This window comes from Boleophthalmus pectinirostris, unplaced genomic scaffold, assembly GCF_026225935.1.
Source record: "Boleophthalmus pectinirostris isolate CB_2022bp ecotype Guang Dong unplaced genomic scaffold, ASM2622593v1 HiC_scaffold_6, whole genome shotgun sequence".
NCBI classification, from domain to species: Eukaryota; Metazoa; Chordata; class Actinopteri; order Gobiiformes; family Gobiidae; genus Boleophthalmus; species Boleophthalmus pectinirostris.
The window spans coordinates 41550789-41569084 of record NW_026571447.1 but is presented as its reverse complement, the minus strand read 5'-3'; the positions used below and the strand labels follow the sequence as shown (position 1 = coordinate 41569084).

The following is an 18296-nucleotide window of genomic DNA, read 5'->3' as shown; positions in this document are numbered from 1 at the left end:
AGAGAACATTTACGATGAACGTGAGTCAGTTTAGTCACATTCTCTTTGTGTTTTGGTCGTTTTTAAGCAGCTTTTATGTGTTTTATCTAAACAAATGATGAGTTTATGCATGTTTTTATTGTTGGAAGGGATCAAATTGGTCAAAAATTTAGACACCTGGGACATTTCTTGTGTTTAAAAACAAAAAAAACTGGGACAAATCAGTGGTTTTGGAGAAATCTGCTGGGACGGGGGGACACAGGCTCAGAACTGGGACTGTCCAGAGGAAATGGGGACTTGTTGTGTTCAGGAGTCGACCCGGGGATTCGTTTGTAGGACTCTGGGACTTTTGGGTTTGGACCTGAGTCAGAACCGGTCCTGACTGTGTCCGGTCCTGTGGTGCTTTTGCCTGGAGACTGTGAGTCGTTGGTTCAAGAACAGTGACCAAAGTTTAAAAATCACAAACTGGGACATGCTCGGTTTGGGGCGAGTGGTGATAATAAAATTGTAGAATGAGGAAAATAGTTTTGCAGAAACATTTACGATGAACATGAGTCAGTTTAGTCACATTTTCTTTGTGTTTTGGTCGTTTTTAAGCAGCTTTTCTGTGTTTTACTGAAACAAATGATGAGTTTTTGCATGTTTATTGTTGTGTTAAAAAAAAAAAACTGGGATAAATTAGTGGTTTTGGATAAATCTGATGGGACAAGAGGGTCAAAACTGGGACTGTCCTGTGGAAATGGGGACTTGTGTTCAGAAGTCGACCCAAGGATTCGTTTGTGGGACTTTTGGGTTTGGACCCGAGTCAGAACCGGTCCAGTCTGTGTCCGGTCCTGTGGTGCTTTTGCCTGGAGACTGACACTGCCTTTACTGTAGGAGCCGGTGAACACGGTCTAATTGGTGCATGAAGAGGCTTTATATTCAATTAAAGAAACGTGCGTTTGTGCGGCGCGTCTGGGCGCGTGTCACCGCAGGGTCAGACGCGTGAGCCGTGATCCCGGGCCGCGCACCCGCAGCCACGGCTCATAAAACGCGTCTTTCTCGCGGCCACGGAACAAATGTGGCGCCGAACGTAACTTTAGCAGCACTTTGCTCAGGCTGCACGGGCTGGGATCTGGCAGCCATTTTGTGGGACCGTGAGTGGAGCGCGCTGGGCCGTGCTCGCCTGGCGTCGGGAGTGCGCTCAGTGCAGCCCCTCTTCTGTGACCGATGTTCCACCACAGAGGGGCTGCCCGGCTACAACACGCCACAACACGGCCACAACACTCAGCCTCCTCGCCGTTTTCCGCGCTCCGAGGGCCGCTGAGCCCGGAGCCGCTGCGCTGAGCCGGACCGGACCGGACCGTCTTCCTCTGCTTCAATGGCAGCGTTTTTATGGACCGTTAGCATGCTAGCTAACAGCTAGCTAGTTCCGTTAATTATTATTTATATAAATATTAGTAATGCTGGCGGGTTCGGCGGTGTCGGACGGGCTGCGGCGGCTGTGGCTTCAGTAAAGAGACGCATCGAGCCGCTTTGGGCTGAGCGGGACCGGGGTTCGGAGCTGTCAGCGGCCGCGAGCAGCTAAAGTTGAGCCGGTGACAGGAGCTCGTCTCCGGCGCCGCGGTGCCAAACGCGCCGCTTCGGCACCAGCACCGACGGATTTATCGGCCCTTGTGTTGGAAGACGCCGTGGGGATTTGGACACTGGTGGGAGAAGGACCGCTGACCCGTAAGGGTTGGTTCGTGTGGACGGGGAGAGCTGGTTCCGATCATGGCTGCTACACGGCACTGGCACCGACACCGCGCCTGAGGTAAGTGCGGCTTTGTGCCGTGTTCTCCGTTAAAAGCCGGTTCTGCTTTGGGCGTCTCTGGTCGAACGCAGCGCGGGCTCAGGGTCTGAGGCCGGTACCGGTGACTCAGGCGGCCCGTGCCTCTGTGTCCTCCCCCCGACCCTCCCCGTCCGCCAGGAAAAGCTCTGACAAAGATTCGCCCAGAGGCTCATTAGGAACGTTCATTAAACCGCCCCGAGTGTTCGGACGGAACCGGCCGCTGCCCGGCGGAACCGAGCCTCTGTGCACAGAACACGGCTTCGTGTGATGAGGAGGAGCCATGTCATGTGCACAGAACAGAACCGGGAGCCGGGCCGCGCTGGTTCTGGGCCGGGCCGCGCTGGTTCTGGTGTGTGCAGAGGCACTGGGCCGGGCTCGTGTGCCGCTGTCGCATTTCGGCTTTGCCCACTGCTCCACTCGTGCGCGTTTATTCGGCCTTTTGTTGTGGCTTTACCTGCTTCTGCAGCTCGTGCGTTTTTGCACCTTTCTGTGTGTCTCCGTCTCTACCGCAGGAGCCCCAGCCCCTACCCCAGCCCAGCCCCTCTACCCCAGCCTCTACCCCAGCCCCTACCCCAGCCCTCTACCCCAGCCCCTACCCCAGCCTCTACCCCAGCCCCTACCCCAGCCCCTTCCCTGCCCCCGAGTGGAGCACGTCCCTCTGATGATCCAGGATTAACAAAAATCACCAGCATCACACCTGCACTGTTCACACAGGCCGCTCCGACCCACATGTGCCCGGCTCAGCTTTTGTTCACTCACTTCAGATTCTCCACAGTCATGTCCCAGTCACCTGTGCACGGCTCGGATGGTCCATCACACCAGACACACGGTGTGAGCTGGACTCAGGCTGGACTCGGGCCGGACTGGGCCAGAACCATCCAGAACTGATACATAGTGGATTTAACTTTAGTGAGAAGGGAGAAAACAGAACATGATGGACCCAGTGTGGTCGAGCAGCTGCTGATTGACACTGAACACTTGTTTTGTTTAGTCCTGTTCACAGTTCTGTTCAGATGTTTCTGTATGTGTGTGGGGCCTTCACACTGGGCCTCCTGTTTGCTTTTCTCTTTAAACAGCTCTGATTATTTAAGTCAAGTCCAAAATGTAGAACAGGAGCAGTTTTACAGAACGACACCTTAAACCGAAACAACCGACTGTGCAGAAGTGACATTTTAGATTTGTGACGAGGGTTCCTCCTGGTCCCGTCGTTTGGATTAAACTGAAGTGGAGCTGTGCACATTTGGACCAAACATGGAGCCCGGTCCTCGGTGAAACTTCACTGTTATATTTATATTGTCATGTCATGGGCAAATTAATTGTGTTTAATTCCTTGAGGGGGTCACTTAGCCCAGGGAAGTGCTGCCAGAGATGGACATCAATAAGAACGTGATGGAGAGCAACAGCTGAGCCGAGCCTGTGAAATCCTGACCTGCTCCTGGTCAGCCCTCACCCGTCCGGGGGGCAGGGCAGGAGCGGCCCTCACCCGTCCGGGGGGCAGGGCAGGAGCGGCCCTCACCCGTCCGGGGGGCAGGGCAGGAGCGGCCTGTGTGTGAAACCAGAACCATAAAGTCTGTGGCAGATCTGTCCAGTGTCTCAAAGCAAAGATGTGGTGTGGAGCACGTGCTGCTCTGAACATCTCACATGTTTGAGGAGGACTGGGGCTCGTTGGCGTTAGTCGGGTTTTGTCATTAGGAAAGTAACAGTAACTGAAATATCGTGATATCATCTGAAGTCTCATAATATCATGGATCGTCTGTATCGAATCACAAGTGTCTTTGCTTAAATTCTTTCTTATTTTGCAGCAATAGTTTAAAAAGTGAACTACACAGACCATGATCCTTTGCTTTGTTTCAGTGCAGACGACATGAAGAAATAAATGTTGAGCATTTTTAAATCTCAGGCCTCGTTTTCACGTACACGGGTGTTTTTAAAAACACGACATTTCTCTTCGTCTTTTCCACTCAAATGGTGATTTCTCCTCTGAAAACGAATCTTTCTAAAAACTCCGTGTAGAGTGAAGATTGTGGAAAACTCTGATTTGGTGTTTGCGTGTAAAGTGATGAACAGAGTTTTAGGAGCTGACAAAAGTGTGACCAGAGTTTCCCTTTTGCTCTGACGATGAAGAGGATGGTGAAACATCAGTCATGTTTCTTCTGCTGAAACACTTTTCATGTGTTTCATTCACTCACAGCTGATGTTTCATACCCATGAGCAGAGACCAGTGAGTCTTTATCAGATCTGTGGAGAGGCGAGCCGCTCACTAATGAACCATTTTAAACAGATTTGTGAGTAAAACTTACAACTGTAAAGAAATAAAAGCTCCAGGTTTGAATCTGATCCAGCTCCGCCCAGAGACTCGTGGAGTTCTGACGGTCTCGCCCGCTTGCACTGTTGCCACAGCGATTAACAATTAAATACAAAAAAAGTCCTCAAAATGTCTCCAGAAAGGTGCCCACAGTGATGCTACAGAATCTACTCAGTAAATTAATGTAGAAACCCCTCACAAAAGCCGGATCTGTGGAAGAACGAGCTGCTTTAGAGGCCCATGACTGACCCACTGCTTCAGATCCTTATATTACCAATAAATGTAAACTAAATATGAATTTCTGTAGTGAGAGGGCCCCGCTGAGGGGACGGGGCCGTGGTCAGGGGCCCGAAGTGGTCAGGGGCCCCACACTGGTCTGCAGGTGTGACTGCAAAAGGCTGAAACATTTCTCCTAGAGACAGACCAATATGTTGTTTTTTTTTCATGGCAGATACATATGCTGATAAGCTCCGTTGATATTTTTGGGCCAATTTTGGTCATTTCCCACAGATAAAGATATTTATATTTACTACAAACTCGCCCACAGCCTTTTGTTTTATTCTTTTGTGAATATCGACCTGTGCTGGAGATTTTCCGCCGATATTCCATTCATTTAAAAGCACAAATATCGGCCCAGTATTTAGACAAACCAACTGACATCTTAAATTTCTACAGGTGTGACTGCAGTGGCCTGAAACAACTGTGTCCTGACAGAGGCGTGACTTTTATAAAACAGAAGTGACGTTGAGGTGACGTTGGGTTGACGTTGGGTTGGTGTTGAGGTGATGTTAGGGTGATAAGGTGACATTGGGGTGATGTTCTGGTGATGTTAGGATGATGTTGGGGTGATGTTAGGAGTGATGTTGGAGTGATGTTGGTGCTGTTATGGTGGTGCTGAGGTGATGTTGAGGTGATGTTCGGGTGGTGTTAATCGTGACGGAGGCAGTTCTGTATAAGCCAGAGTTGACTCCCTGTAACCTGAGTTGGGCCTTTTTTAGATTCGGGGGGGGGGTATTATGCTAAATTATCTTTTTTTTATTTTTTATTAAGCTTATACCATATTATAACTAGGGCTGGGTATCATTAAGAAATTGCCGATACGATACCTCGATACATAAGCCACGATACATTTTTCGATACAGTGCACTTTGGATTCAATACGATCTATATTTCAAACTGATTGGATATGGTTCAGTGAAAAACAAAAACTACTAACTCATGACTGTGACACTAAAATCTATTAAGTCTGTGCAAAGTTAATATGAAATGCACCATTTTACTCATCAAAATGGTGAAAATGTCAACACAACTGTAGCTCTTACACAGAATAATTTAGTAAAATATGCCTAAAAATCCTCTTGGTGGTATATCGATACAGCAGTCCACAGTACGATATATCGATATTTCAATATTTTTGCACACCCTTAGTTATTATAACATTGCTCCTTCATCACAAACCTGTCTGAAGAGGTTTTAGACTCATCCATGCATGTTTGAGTCATCTAGCGATCTCTCCCGGGCTCAACTCAAACCCTGTACGAGGCTCCGCCCACAAGCCTCATGCTCCCACACCACAATTCTCCATAAATATACAAAAACCTGACAAAAAACTGAACACAGCGACCGGACGAACCTGATGGGACGCTCGCTGAGTGTGTTGTGCTAGTGCTCTAAAGGGGGAGTGACTTAGCGCAGGGAGCGAAGGGAGGGGACACTTATAAAACCTGTGAATATGTTGATTTGGGCGAATATGACATTTTTAAAACAATAAACGTAACATAGTGATCGAAATATTTGACGTATTACAGTGAAAACCCGAGAGAAGTAAAAAACCCAATACAAGACTCGCCTTCGCTTCAAAACGGTTTAAATATTTTTTATCATTCAGAATATTTAGTTTGCGTTAGAAATGATGTAACTTAAATCATTTCAGAGGTTCAGTTTTCATGTTTCTTCCGTTTACGTTCTGATTCTAATCGGATTACGACTCTGCGGCTTTCGGAGGATGTCGTGTTGAGTTTGTTTCGTTTCGCGGCGTTGGGGAATCGTTCGTTTCTGTGGCGCCGACCCCAAACTGCAGCTGCGTCACAGAGTCCACGTTTAGTCGAGGCTCGGGCCGGGAATCGAGTCCCTCACGATTCGATACGATATTCGATACACGGCATTATCACGATACGGCGATACACGCGAGAATCGACATATTACACGTGATACTCGGTGATAAATTTGCTGTTTTTTAAAGGTGGGTTTCGTAACTTTTCGGTTCGGGTTCAGTGACCTTTGTGTTTCTATGGATACGTCATTGCTCTGCCAGAAATGTTCCGCAGTGTGACATTAAACAGCTCTACTTTACATTTATTCAATCACAGGTGGTTTTAGAGCTCTGAAAAACAGGCATTCTGACTGAGCGGGGTCGCCTCTCCACAGATCTGACCTGTGACTCGGTCTCAGTGATGATGATAATAATAAAGGTTTAAAGCCAGACTGCGGAACATTCCAGACAAATCAATAATACTGTATTTCCATGGAGAAAAGCGTTTGATCAGAAAAGTTACACAGTGCAGCTTCAAGAACCAAATTTTAGCAACAAATTTTCTTTGTTAAACCAACTTTGAGCAGAATTTTTAATCATCAAAACGCAAAAAAATCGATAAATAAGCAACAAAATTATAGTCCAGTCACAAAAAAAATATCTAGTGGAGGGTCCGCCGCCATCCTGTCTCCATGGAAATACTATTCCTTGGTCTAGAATGTTCCAGAGTAAAGATAAAACTGATCTACCACGAGGGAGAGAAGCAGGTTACAGCCGTACGCCACATTACAGGTCAGATCTGAAATGTTTAGTCATACCGTGGAACAGTCCAGGCAAAGAAAAGTCGCGCAATGCAAATACTCTTGCCGATATATCGAAACAGCCGCTCTCGATAACAATACTATAACACCAAATTTAGCGTCGTGATTTATCGATATTCATGTTTTTGTGCAGCACCACTCGAGCTCGTTCACGAAGAAACGTGTGAATTCACCTTAAAATTATTGCAGAGATGCTTCTTCAGTTCTGATACCGATTCCGATACCCAGGTTTTAAGCATCTGTCAATACCCGATATCTACAGATACCAGTGCATCAAGAAAAAAAATAGACTTTATTTTCCTAAAAACATGAAATATTGAAGGATAAAATGTGTTATGTGTCTCTTCTTTACCTCTCAACGAACTCCAGAACAGTTTTGTGTATTAAAAGCTCAAACGTGACACTTTCTGGACCAACTCTGACCAGGATTTTTTAAGATACCAAAAAATACTTTTGCCGATATATCGAAACAGCAGCAATACTGTGTGACCAGATTTAGGATCACCGTATATCGATATTAACGTTTTTGCACAGCATTACTCGAGGTCGTTCACAAAGAAACTTACAGGTTCATCTTAAAATTACGGCAGAGATGCACCGATCCAGCTTCTTCAGTTCCGGCACAACCGATACTTTGGAGCCGATACCTGATCCAGTATCAGTATCTGAGCACTCCAAACAAATGGAACCAACTACTACTAGAGTTGGGAATATATGGTAATAATAAATAAAAAAATAAGTGTAACAGGTGTAAATAAGCCTGAAATAAATAAATGTGTCTGTACAAGTTAAAATAAAGAAATATAGTTATACAATAAGGTCAATACAAGATCTCGAGAGATAAAATTGCCACAAAATCGTGCACACGTGAGGAAAATTTGGAGATTTTTTAGTGTTTATATTTTGATTGGATAAAAAATGGTCACGTGTGTCTGAGTTACATCTTTTACAGTTCCAAAAAGCAGAATTAGAACGGAAACAAAACTATGAAATGAAATAAATAACACAAATAAAATTGTGAAGCCAAAGTTGGAAACTGAACCGTGAATTTTAAAATCTCGTTCTCGTGGACCTAAATTTTGTCTCGTTCCGTTCCTGTAAAACAAATATACCACAGTTAAAGGTGAAAATAATAATCACATATTAAACAATGTCAGTTATTCTGAATATGTCACGTTTACAGCTTCCTGAAACATTAAATAAGATAAAGTAAAGTTACTAACATAGTGAAGAAAAACTTACTGTGAAAGAGTAAAAATCGGTCAAAAAAGTCTGCGGCACTCTGTTGGAGTTAGAATAAAAGTCCTTTACTTGGTACTTCCTCTGTGTTTTTAAAGTTAATATGACGTCCGATACCGATTAGAGTCTGATATACCTGTTCGATATTTGCACTCTTAGTGAATCTGCCTTCGGCCTTAGATCTTCAAAGACGCCGATGTTTTGTTTTGGTCGACTGCTGCATAAAGAGGAGCCTGCAGGCAAAACTTTATCTAAACACGATAATGCAAACAGAAAACTGCTCTAAAAACTGAAAACATACATCCTGACAAATCCAGAAAATGACCAAAATCTGCCCTTCTTATTGGTCCAGAAGTATCAGGAGAGTTTATCAGTCATCGGTTGCTCAGGAACACGTGGTATCGGTCATGAAAAATACCGGAGCACTGTATGTAAATCCAGAGTCTAGATTGAACTGAAATACTTGTAAAATTCTCATCTCGATTATTATTTTCTAGTAGAGGTGGGACAAGATCTCGTGAGACAAAATTTCCTGAAGATCGTGCAAACATCAGGAAAATTATGGCGTAAGAAGCTTTCAGAAATATTCGTGTGTGTAGAATAAAAGTCTGTGCATATTTGTCTGTAGTCGAGCATAAAATAAATATTCGTAAATTCTCGAATGAGTCCAGTCGTACAGAAAATGTGTTGTGTTTTTTATCAGTCAGAAAACAAACTGAAAAGATACAACGTCAAGAATTAAAATCACAAAATGAAAATTTACAATTACACTTTCTTCAGTACGAATTCAGACGCGACTCGACTCAAAAATATAACATCACTTCACAGGCTTCATTTATTGAGCAGAAGAAACATCGACTGAGATGCCGGACTTTTGCTTCAGTTATGGACTAAAACAGGACTAAACCAAGACTAAACCAAGACTGGTCCCAGGACTAAACCAGGACTGAACCAGAACTGTGAATTCGTATTTGTACTGAAGAAAGTGTAACAGTAAATTTTCATTTTGTGATTGTAATTCTTGATGTCATAACTTTTCAATTCGTATTCTGATAAATAAAATACACACAACACATTTAACTTGCCACATCAATTCTTGAATTTCCATGGAGTTTATTACGTTTAGATTTGGACATTTTGACTCAAATAGACCTTTCAAATAAAACAGGAAAGGATGCATAATTAACAGACCAAGATGTGTATTTATTACCATTTATTGGAGAAATTTCTGCACTTAGAGCAACTTTTTCAGTAGTTCTGAACACAGACGCTCAGAGCATCGACTGTTTTGACTCACTACACTCTTTGGCAAAGTTTGGACCAATTAAAATGGACAGAGCGAGTGAGTTTGGACCAAAACAAAGTTCCTGTTGGACACTTGTTTTCCCGACATCATCACGGAGCGAGTGACGTAGGATAATGCCGGAAATCTGCTCAGAAAGCCGCAACTATCAGCTTTTCTATCCTTTATGGTTGGAAAGTTCTGTGCGGTTATAAAACATATTCCCAGTATTATGTACGATACCGTCGAGCTGGAAGGGTTAAAATGTTGGTATAAACCCGCTCTACATGATCCTGGGGTTTTTATTTCACCATTTTGTCTGTAAATAAATTTCTGTTCCTGACATGGACCTGGCTTCAAATTGGCTCCATAACTGCCGACTTCATGAGCTTCATTTGACTGGAGCGCTGTGTGTGACGTCTCAGTCCCTCAGAACTCTTCTGTACATCGTCTGTTCTGGACTAAAAGTGCATCAGAGAGATTCTGACGACTTTCATTAGTGATAAATAAATGCACAGAGTCGTTTTAATCCTGATGATTTCACTGGAATAAAGAAACTCGGTGTAAATAAGAATATTTAATTTATGATGTTGACGTTACCTGTGGGTGTGAAGAACTTTATTTTAACACAATCTGACCACAACGAGGCGATTTGGTTGGAATTTCACCTGTTGTTCTGTTAAAAAAAACAAACATGATGACACGTCTCTCACCTCAGTGAACAGTTCGCTGCTTCGGTCGTCGATTCACTAAAATATGTGAGGTTTTTCAGTCCTCTGTTATTTTTTTCCTATTTTTTTCTCATTAGAAGCCATATTTGTTTTGATATGAATGAACCATGTGTGTCAGTGATTGGCTAATCCACCTGTCAATCACTTCCACTTGAACTCTGAGATTCAACTGCCACGTTCACATGAGAAATTTAAGTCTGAATAAAAATTAATTCCACTTTAACACTTAATTCCTAATGATTCAACTTAATAATGACGTGTTTGTTTTCTTCAGATTTTTTTCGCTGATTGAATTAGTTTTGTGGATTCTGTTTGTGGTTTATTGTTGTTAACATGCTGCTGGTGCTTCATGCTCGTCGTGTCGTCCTTCTGACGCGTCGATCCGGACGATCCGGCTCCACCAGTCGTGTCTCGGGACTTTGATCCACGTCTCTTTGAATTTGTGAGCGGGATGCGGGAGTGGACTGAGCTTTTGTCTTCTTCCTCCTTCTCCTCCTCAGCTCACAGACGGAAAGTGTGATGAGACAATTCTCCAGCCGCTGCACAACAATTATCATCAGAACCACTGCGGGTTCAAAAAGTCTGGACGGTGTTTGTGTCCGTGGAGGAATGACAAACCAGACGATAGAAAAGTCGGGAGCAGATGAAGTCGACCTTAAATCCGTTGGTGTCTCTGTCCAATCAGAACCTCCCCCCAGACGCTCACACACATTAATTAAAAACATTTCACCAGTTTAACACGAAACAACAATTCAACATGATTATTTACATGGAAACTACAAGGAGAAGATTTGAATTCAGAACAATTTATTCAGAATTAAAAATCATCATGTAAACGTCCAACTGTAACAGCACAACAAACTCTTCTGCAAGTACGAAAATCTGTCACAACTCGAAGAACTCAGACCTAAAAGTGCTTTAATAACATAATTTCTGTGCTGAAATGGAGCAAAGGATCATGGTCTGTGTAGTTCCATCGGCTTTTTTGGCTGATACTGCAAAAAACAAAAAAAATAAGCAAAGAAACTTGTGATTCGCCATAATGTGACGACCCATGATATTATTACTGAGACTTTTGACGATTCGATATGAAGATATTTTGGTTCTTGTTACATCGCAAACGGTTATAAGTAAATGTTATCGTGAAATCACCTGACGACCGTGAGCTCAAGAGACAAACTCGACGCTAGATGTTGCATACGACGACACAAAAATGGAAAAATTATTAGTTTATATTTCCATGGAAACTCCAAGGAGAATATTTTAATTCAGAACAATTAATTCAAAATTTAAAAACATCATGTAAACGTGGACAGAGGCTTCCATCTTTAGACTCTGGCTCCAGTTGACTTCACCTTGAAAAATTGTGGCTCCTCTCTCTGTAAGCGCCGACCTCATGAGCTTCGTTTGACTGGAGCCCAACACTTCTGTACTGCTCAGGTTACTGTGATTTTTCTAATAATCTGGAGATGATTCTTTTTTGAACGATCAGTGATGAGTTTGTGAACGTCTCGCACACTTCGAATTCAGCTCCAGTTCTCGAAGTAAATTTCCCGTTCATTTTTCCCCATAGACTTTTAGAAAAATTCTCTTTATAAATTTGTTTTGATTTGTTTGTATTTTCTGTAAAGCACTTTGAATTTCTTTATGTGTGAATTGTGCTTTACAAATAAACTCACCTTGCTTAAAATTAAGAGTTTACAGACACACAAATATTGCGCTGAATAACTCACATTTGATTGATTAAACGTTTATTTCCTTTGTAAATAAATCTGAAATAAAATTGGATAATGGGCTCTGTTTTATAGAAATCTAACTGTACCTCATCTTTGGCTCTTATATTTACAAAATTTCTCTAAAATGAGTAGGTCTCTGGTGTTCTCATTTTACAAAAAGTAGCTCACAGGAGGAAAAAGTTCGGTGCCCCGTGATGTACATGCTGATTAACATCCATGACACGAATCTTTTAAGTCCAAAAAACATATTTAAAACAGAAGATTTTGTGAAATACTTTAATAACTCAGAGGTTTATAACGTCGCAGAAACAGATTTTAAATAAAACTACATTTTGTCTTCTTAACCCCGACCTTTCAAACTTGCAATTAAATTTTTTTTTTTTCCCTCGGAAAGTCTTTGACAAAACCAAACGTAGTGACTGTAGAGTTCCGTGTCAGATCTGTGGGAGTGTGAGACCGCGGGAGTTTCTATATTAAGCCAGTTTATATTTTACACGTCGACACAACGCACACGTGAACAAAAACTACCAAAAAAGTTTTAAGATCGTCTGAAAACTCAAGAAAAAACTAAATGGATTCAAAGAGCACGTTTTCAGGAGCTTGTGATCGGTCCAAACGTTCATGGTTCTGTTTTAAGAGTTTGATTTGAACTAAAAGGCGAATGTGTCCAGAACCGTTTTATATTTACAGTGTTTGTGTGATGTTCTTTCAGTTTTCTTTCGAGTTTCTTTCTGGTCAGATTCGTGTTAAAATAAAACTCAGATTAAAGTCTGACTCGAGTAACAGAGCTTCAGACAGAGCAGTGCTTTCAGTTAGCTTCATTCCCCCGGGAAAATTTGACAACCTCAACTGCAAAGGACTTTTTTGTAAAGCTCACACCATGTCACTACTTCTCTTTGTTGTACAGTCTCCTGTTTAGATACAATACATACTTCGATACAGAGTGGTTTTAATTCAGTACGATATATTTCAAATCAATTTGATAAAAACTAAAGTCTAAATCAGTTCTGTGACACTAAAAGTCTTTGTTAAATCACTTCTTCTTGTGCAAAGTTCATATGAAACACAAACATTTTAATCCTAAAAACAGTGAAAATGTCAAATGTGTCACATAAACGAGTCTTGGTGATGTATCGATACAGCAGCCCACGATATCGATACTGAACACAGGTCAGAGTGGTCCTCAAGGTCTGTGGAGCTCAAGGTCTGTGTGGAGCTCAAGGTCTGTGTGGAGCTCAAGGTCTGTGTGGAGCTCAAGGTCTGTGTGGAGCTCAAGGTCTGTGGAGCTCAGGTCAGAGGGGTTCTACAAGGATCTCCACATGGAGAAGAGAGAATGTTCTACTTCATGTGGGTCCATAGTTCTGTTCTTCAGTTCCATTGTTCTTCAGGTCTGTTGTTCTTTGGTTCTGTTGTTCTTCAGGTCTGTTGTTCTTCAGTTCTGTTGTTCTTCAGGTCTGTTGTTCTTCAGGTCTGTTGTTGATCCTGTTTTATTTTTGGAAAAGAGTTTTCTCAGGACCTCAGTTCCTGCTCGGGGAGGTTTTTCCTCAAGAGCTGGAACTGGACAAACAGAAAGTGGCGTTTGGACGTGTGGACCTGCTGAAAAACAAGTGTAAAAAAACTTCACATGCAAAAATCAGGTTTAGAAATAGAAATTATCGTTAAGTCATTTTAAAATTATCCCTCCGTCCTGTGAAGAAATAAATCATGAAGAGGAGGAGCTGGTGCTTCAGCTCCACGAGGACTTTGTGGAACTCAGATCTCAGTGGGACGACCCCGAGTCCATCAGGAGGAACAGACTCTTCCTCTGCATATTTAAGGTCCGTGTTCCGTTCGTTCTTTTGAATTTCACTTAGAACAAAAAACAATAAAATGGGAAAACAGTTTGTCATTTTTCCATTTTAGTGTCAAACAAAAAAACAGATTTCGACCTCTATTTCCTATATTTTATTTAAAGTTTATTTCAAATAAAACTAATCAAAAAACATTCTCTGTGCATATTTTAATTTTGACATTTTATTCTCTCTGGTTTATACGAAGTTTCTCGCTGCTTCCTGTTTCTCGTCATGGATCAACTTTCTAAGACGTGAAAATAAACGTGTCACTATAAAATAAGAAACATGTTTGTCCACAAAACTGCAACGATTTTTCAGGTGAATCCTTCAGCAGCAGAACTTCAAATAAACTAGAGAGAATCAAATATCAAAAGTGAAACGGGCACCAAGACTAAAATTTTAAATTAAATATCTGAAATCGTTTTGTTTTTTTTGTTTGTTTGACACTAAAATGAAATAATGAAATAACAAACTGTTTTCCTGTTTTATTGTTTCTCGTTCTTAATTGAGATTCAAAAGATCGACTGTTCCACGGGCCGTATAAGATCCTTTTAGTTTGCATCTTTAAAGGAACATGACCTCTACAGTTTTAACGCGGTACTGCCTCCTCAGGTCCAGACGTTGGCTCTCCCGTCCCCTGAGCCGAGCTGTCAGGGGCCCCTCGGCTTTTGTTCACGCGCTCGGTCCAAAGGAAGCTACAGGCCGAAGGACTCGAGTTACAAGTGTCCACAATCGCTCGAATGTAGTAAAGGACTGTACTGATCCACCGCAGCTCACCCTAAAGCCGCACTCTGTCACTTTTCTGGAGCTGAGTCGGCCTCATGCTCGTCTCCATGGAGATGTTCTCGCTTTACTGTGAAGTAAAAACAGTATAAAATAAAAATAAATAATAAAAACCTCCAATTTAATAAAAATAAAGAAAGCAAAACTGATTCTTGTGAGGTTTAAGTCGTGTTCTAATGTTGTTTCCTCGTCAAAAAATGACCTGGAATTGTTTCGTTTCATTCACACGTGTTTGAGTAACAGTTTATTAGTCTCAAAACGCTCTGTTCCAGTTTGTGATGTCATGAAGTGGTAGTTTTCAAGTGAACATCTCCTTTTACTGTTCACACTAGTGTGTATGTGAGTGGTGTTGGTTGTGTGTACAGGGTTCGTTCACATTAATCTGACTGAAAACATCTCCAGAGTCTGAACGATCTGGAGCCTCCAGCTCCACGAGTTCATGTTGGTCCAGAAGTGACGGGGACTGTGGGACTCCTGAAAACTCTGATACTCTGATGTGTGTCTGTCACCGCCGAGTCTCACCCACAAAACACTAAGACACACAATATGTGTCCATTCACATAAACGTGTGTCTGTGTGCACCACCTGCACACGTATAATGTGTGAAAAGTTTCATATGAACCAACAACACGACAGAAACACAGAACAGACTGAACATCAGCAGAACACCCCTCTGACACAGAGAGAACACCCCTCTGTCGCAGAGAGAACACCCCTCTGACGCAGAGAGAACACCCCTCTGTCGCAGAGAGAACACCCCTCTGTCGCAGAGAGAACACCCCTCTGTCACAGAGAGAACACCCCTCTGTCACAGAGAGAACACCCCTCTGTCGCAGAGAGAACACCCCTCTGACGCAGAGAGAACACCCCTCTGTCGCAGAGAGAACACCCCTCTGTCACACAGAGAGAACACCCCTCTGTCACAGAGAGAACACCCCTCTGTCACACAGAGAGAACACCCCTCTGTCACACAGAGAGAGAACACCCTCTGTCACACAGAGAGAACACCCCTCTGACACAGAGAGAACACCCCTCTGACACAGAGAGAACACCCCTCTGACACAGAGAGAACACCCCTCTGTCGCAGAGAGAACACCCCTCTGTCGCAGAGAGAACACCCCTCTGTCGCAGAGAGAACACCCCTCTGTCGCAGAGAGAACACCCCTCTGTCGCAGAGAGAACACCCCTCTGTCGCAGAGAACACCCCTCTGTCGAGAGAACACCCTCTGTCGCAGAGAGAACACCCCTCTGTCACACAGAGAGACACCCTCTGTCGCAGAGAGAACACCCCTCTGTCGCAGAGAGAACACCCCTCTGACGCAGAGAGAACACCCCTCTGACGCAGAGAGAACACCCCTCTGTCACACCCCTCTCGCAGAGAGAACACCCCTCTGTCGCAGAGAGAACACCCCTCTGTCGCAGAGAGAACACCCCTCTGTCGCAGAGAGAACACCCCTCTGTCACAGAGAGAACACCCCTCTGTCACAGAGAGAACACCCCTCTGTCACAGAGAGAGAACACCCCTCTGTCGCAGAGAGAACACCCCTCTGTCGCAGAGAGAACACCCCTCTGTCACAGAGAGACACCCTCTGTCACACAGAGAGAACACCCCTCTGTCACACAGAGAGAACACCCCTCTGAACAGAGAGAACACCCTCTGACACAGAGAGAACACCCTCTGTCGCAGAGAGAACACCCCTCTGTCGCAGAGAGAACACCCCTCTGTCACAGAGAGAACAACCCTCTGTCACACAGAGAGAACACCCCTCTGTCACACAGAGAGAACACCCCTCTGTCACACAGAGAGAACACCCCTCTGTCACACAGAGAGAACACCCCTCTGTCACACAGAGAGAACACCCCTCTGTCACAGAGAGAACACCCATATTCCACTGAGTCACTGTGTCTTGAGTCCAACACAAACTGAACCACATCACACACATTAGTTTATGTAAATGAGTCATGTGATTTTAAGTTTAGTTTCTGTCAAACGTAAACAGATGTGCTCAGATTTGTGTGGATAGAGAAAACTCGTGGACACAGAAACGACAAGTCTGGATGCGACGTTTCTGATACGGTGATTCGTTTCAGTGTAAACGTAACCTTAGTTCAGGAGAGATCGGCAACTCCAGAACTGAAAAAATCATCCAGATAATTCTAGTGAAAGTGTGTGAAGTTTAAAACCACATTGGAGCATTACCACGTGACATCACAAGGTGGAACAGAGTGTTTTCCTGTCCTTTTGAAAGCAGAACTCTGCATCTTAAATGTGCAGGGTTTGTGTGTTAAACATGTGTGAATGAATGAAACACACACACACACACAAACCCCACACAACTCCAGGTCGGTCTGTGACGAGGAAACGACTTCAGAACATCGATACGAGTCTTTAAAAACAAAACAGTGACATTCCCCTGGAGACGAGCGGGTGGTGGACCCTTCACACCACGGCAGGTCCACAGATGAACGATCGTAGTTGTAAACGGTGGTTGTGACTCTCAGTTTGTAAGTCTGAACACACAGACACACACACACACACACTCCACACTGCGTACTTTGTTTACTTATCCAAATGAGCCATGTGCTGCAGGAGCCTCCATCAGACCTGCAGAACCTGAACACCACCAAAACAACGTCACAACAGGTCACATCTGATACAGCAACAACACAAATACACACACAAACGCACACACACACACACACACACACACACAGGTTTAGACTTAGACTTTTACTGAAATTGAAACACAAGGGAAATGATCTGGACTTGTACTTGAATATTTCTAGTGTTGTCAGAAATATTGTGTTATTAAGAATTTAAGGCAAAACAATTTTACTGCGTTCATTTTTATTTTAATACCGAACTGTTTTTTCATAAGCTGTGTCCACTGCTGTAACGTTAGAAAAACTCCTAAAACAATTTGTACGAAACTGAGAAGCCCTGTGTGTGCGCTGATGTCACTCGTACGAGGAAAACACGAAATAAAGTCGCTCCAAAACATACGACGAATCTGCGCTGACCTTCGATAAAGACCGAGACAGAGACAGAAGTTTTTCAGATTCTCTTTGGGCTGTTTTTATCGCCGTAAACTCTCGGAGGAGAGTATCGCAGCAGGACTCACGTCTCGTCATCACGTCTCACTGGTTCACAGATGTTTGTGCCGCTGGACTTATTTTCTCCGCTAAATCGTTGCCTCTGCTCCACATGTAAACAAACAGTGATGACGTCGTCGGCCTCGTACAGCAGCGTCAGGACAAACGCGTCGTAAACTCAAATGCAATAAAAAAGTTGATAAGAGAGTTAAAATTATGTTTCAAGGGACAAAAATGTGCAATTAATTTGTGATTAATCAAGAGTTAACTGTGACATTCATCAGATTAATCGCGATAAAATATTTTAGTCGATTGACAGAACAAATTATTTCACTTACTGCATTTGAACTAAACACTAACACTTATTGTACGTCTTTGTGTGTGTGTAGTGTGTGTGTGTGTAGTGTGTGTAGTGTGTGTGTGTGTGTAACATGTGCAGGTTTGGTTAGTTTATTTATCATTTGTAATTAAAAACATTGTAAAGGCGCTCAAAGTGCACCACAGGTGTGGTGCACATGTGTGTGCAGGGGACATGTACAGTGTGTGTGCGGGGGACATGTTCAGTGGGTAATCAGATGTGTGCAGGGGACATGTTCAATGGGTAAACGCTTGTGTGCAGAGGGCATGTGCAATGTGTAAATGTGTGTGTGCAG

The 18296-nt window shown here is 43.3% G+C and overlaps 2 protein-coding genes across 2 annotated transcripts in view; one reads left to right on the top strand and one right to left on the bottom strand.

The window, feature by feature from the left end:
• The window catches only part of dnase2 (deoxyribonuclease II, lysosomal), a 167196-nt gene that overhangs the window by 138741 nt on the left and 10159 nt on the right, over window positions 1-18296 (bottom strand).
• Window positions 1017-18296, top strand: part of dyrk1b (dual-specificity tyrosine-(Y)-phosphorylation regulated kinase 1B) — a 61671-nt gene continuing 44391 nt past the window's right edge. Inside the window, exon 1 of the mRNA XM_055163598.1 lies at window positions 1017-1771. The gene's annotated coding sequence lies outside the window, so the exon portion shown is untranslated. The remainder of the gene's footprint in view (window positions 1772-18296) is intronic.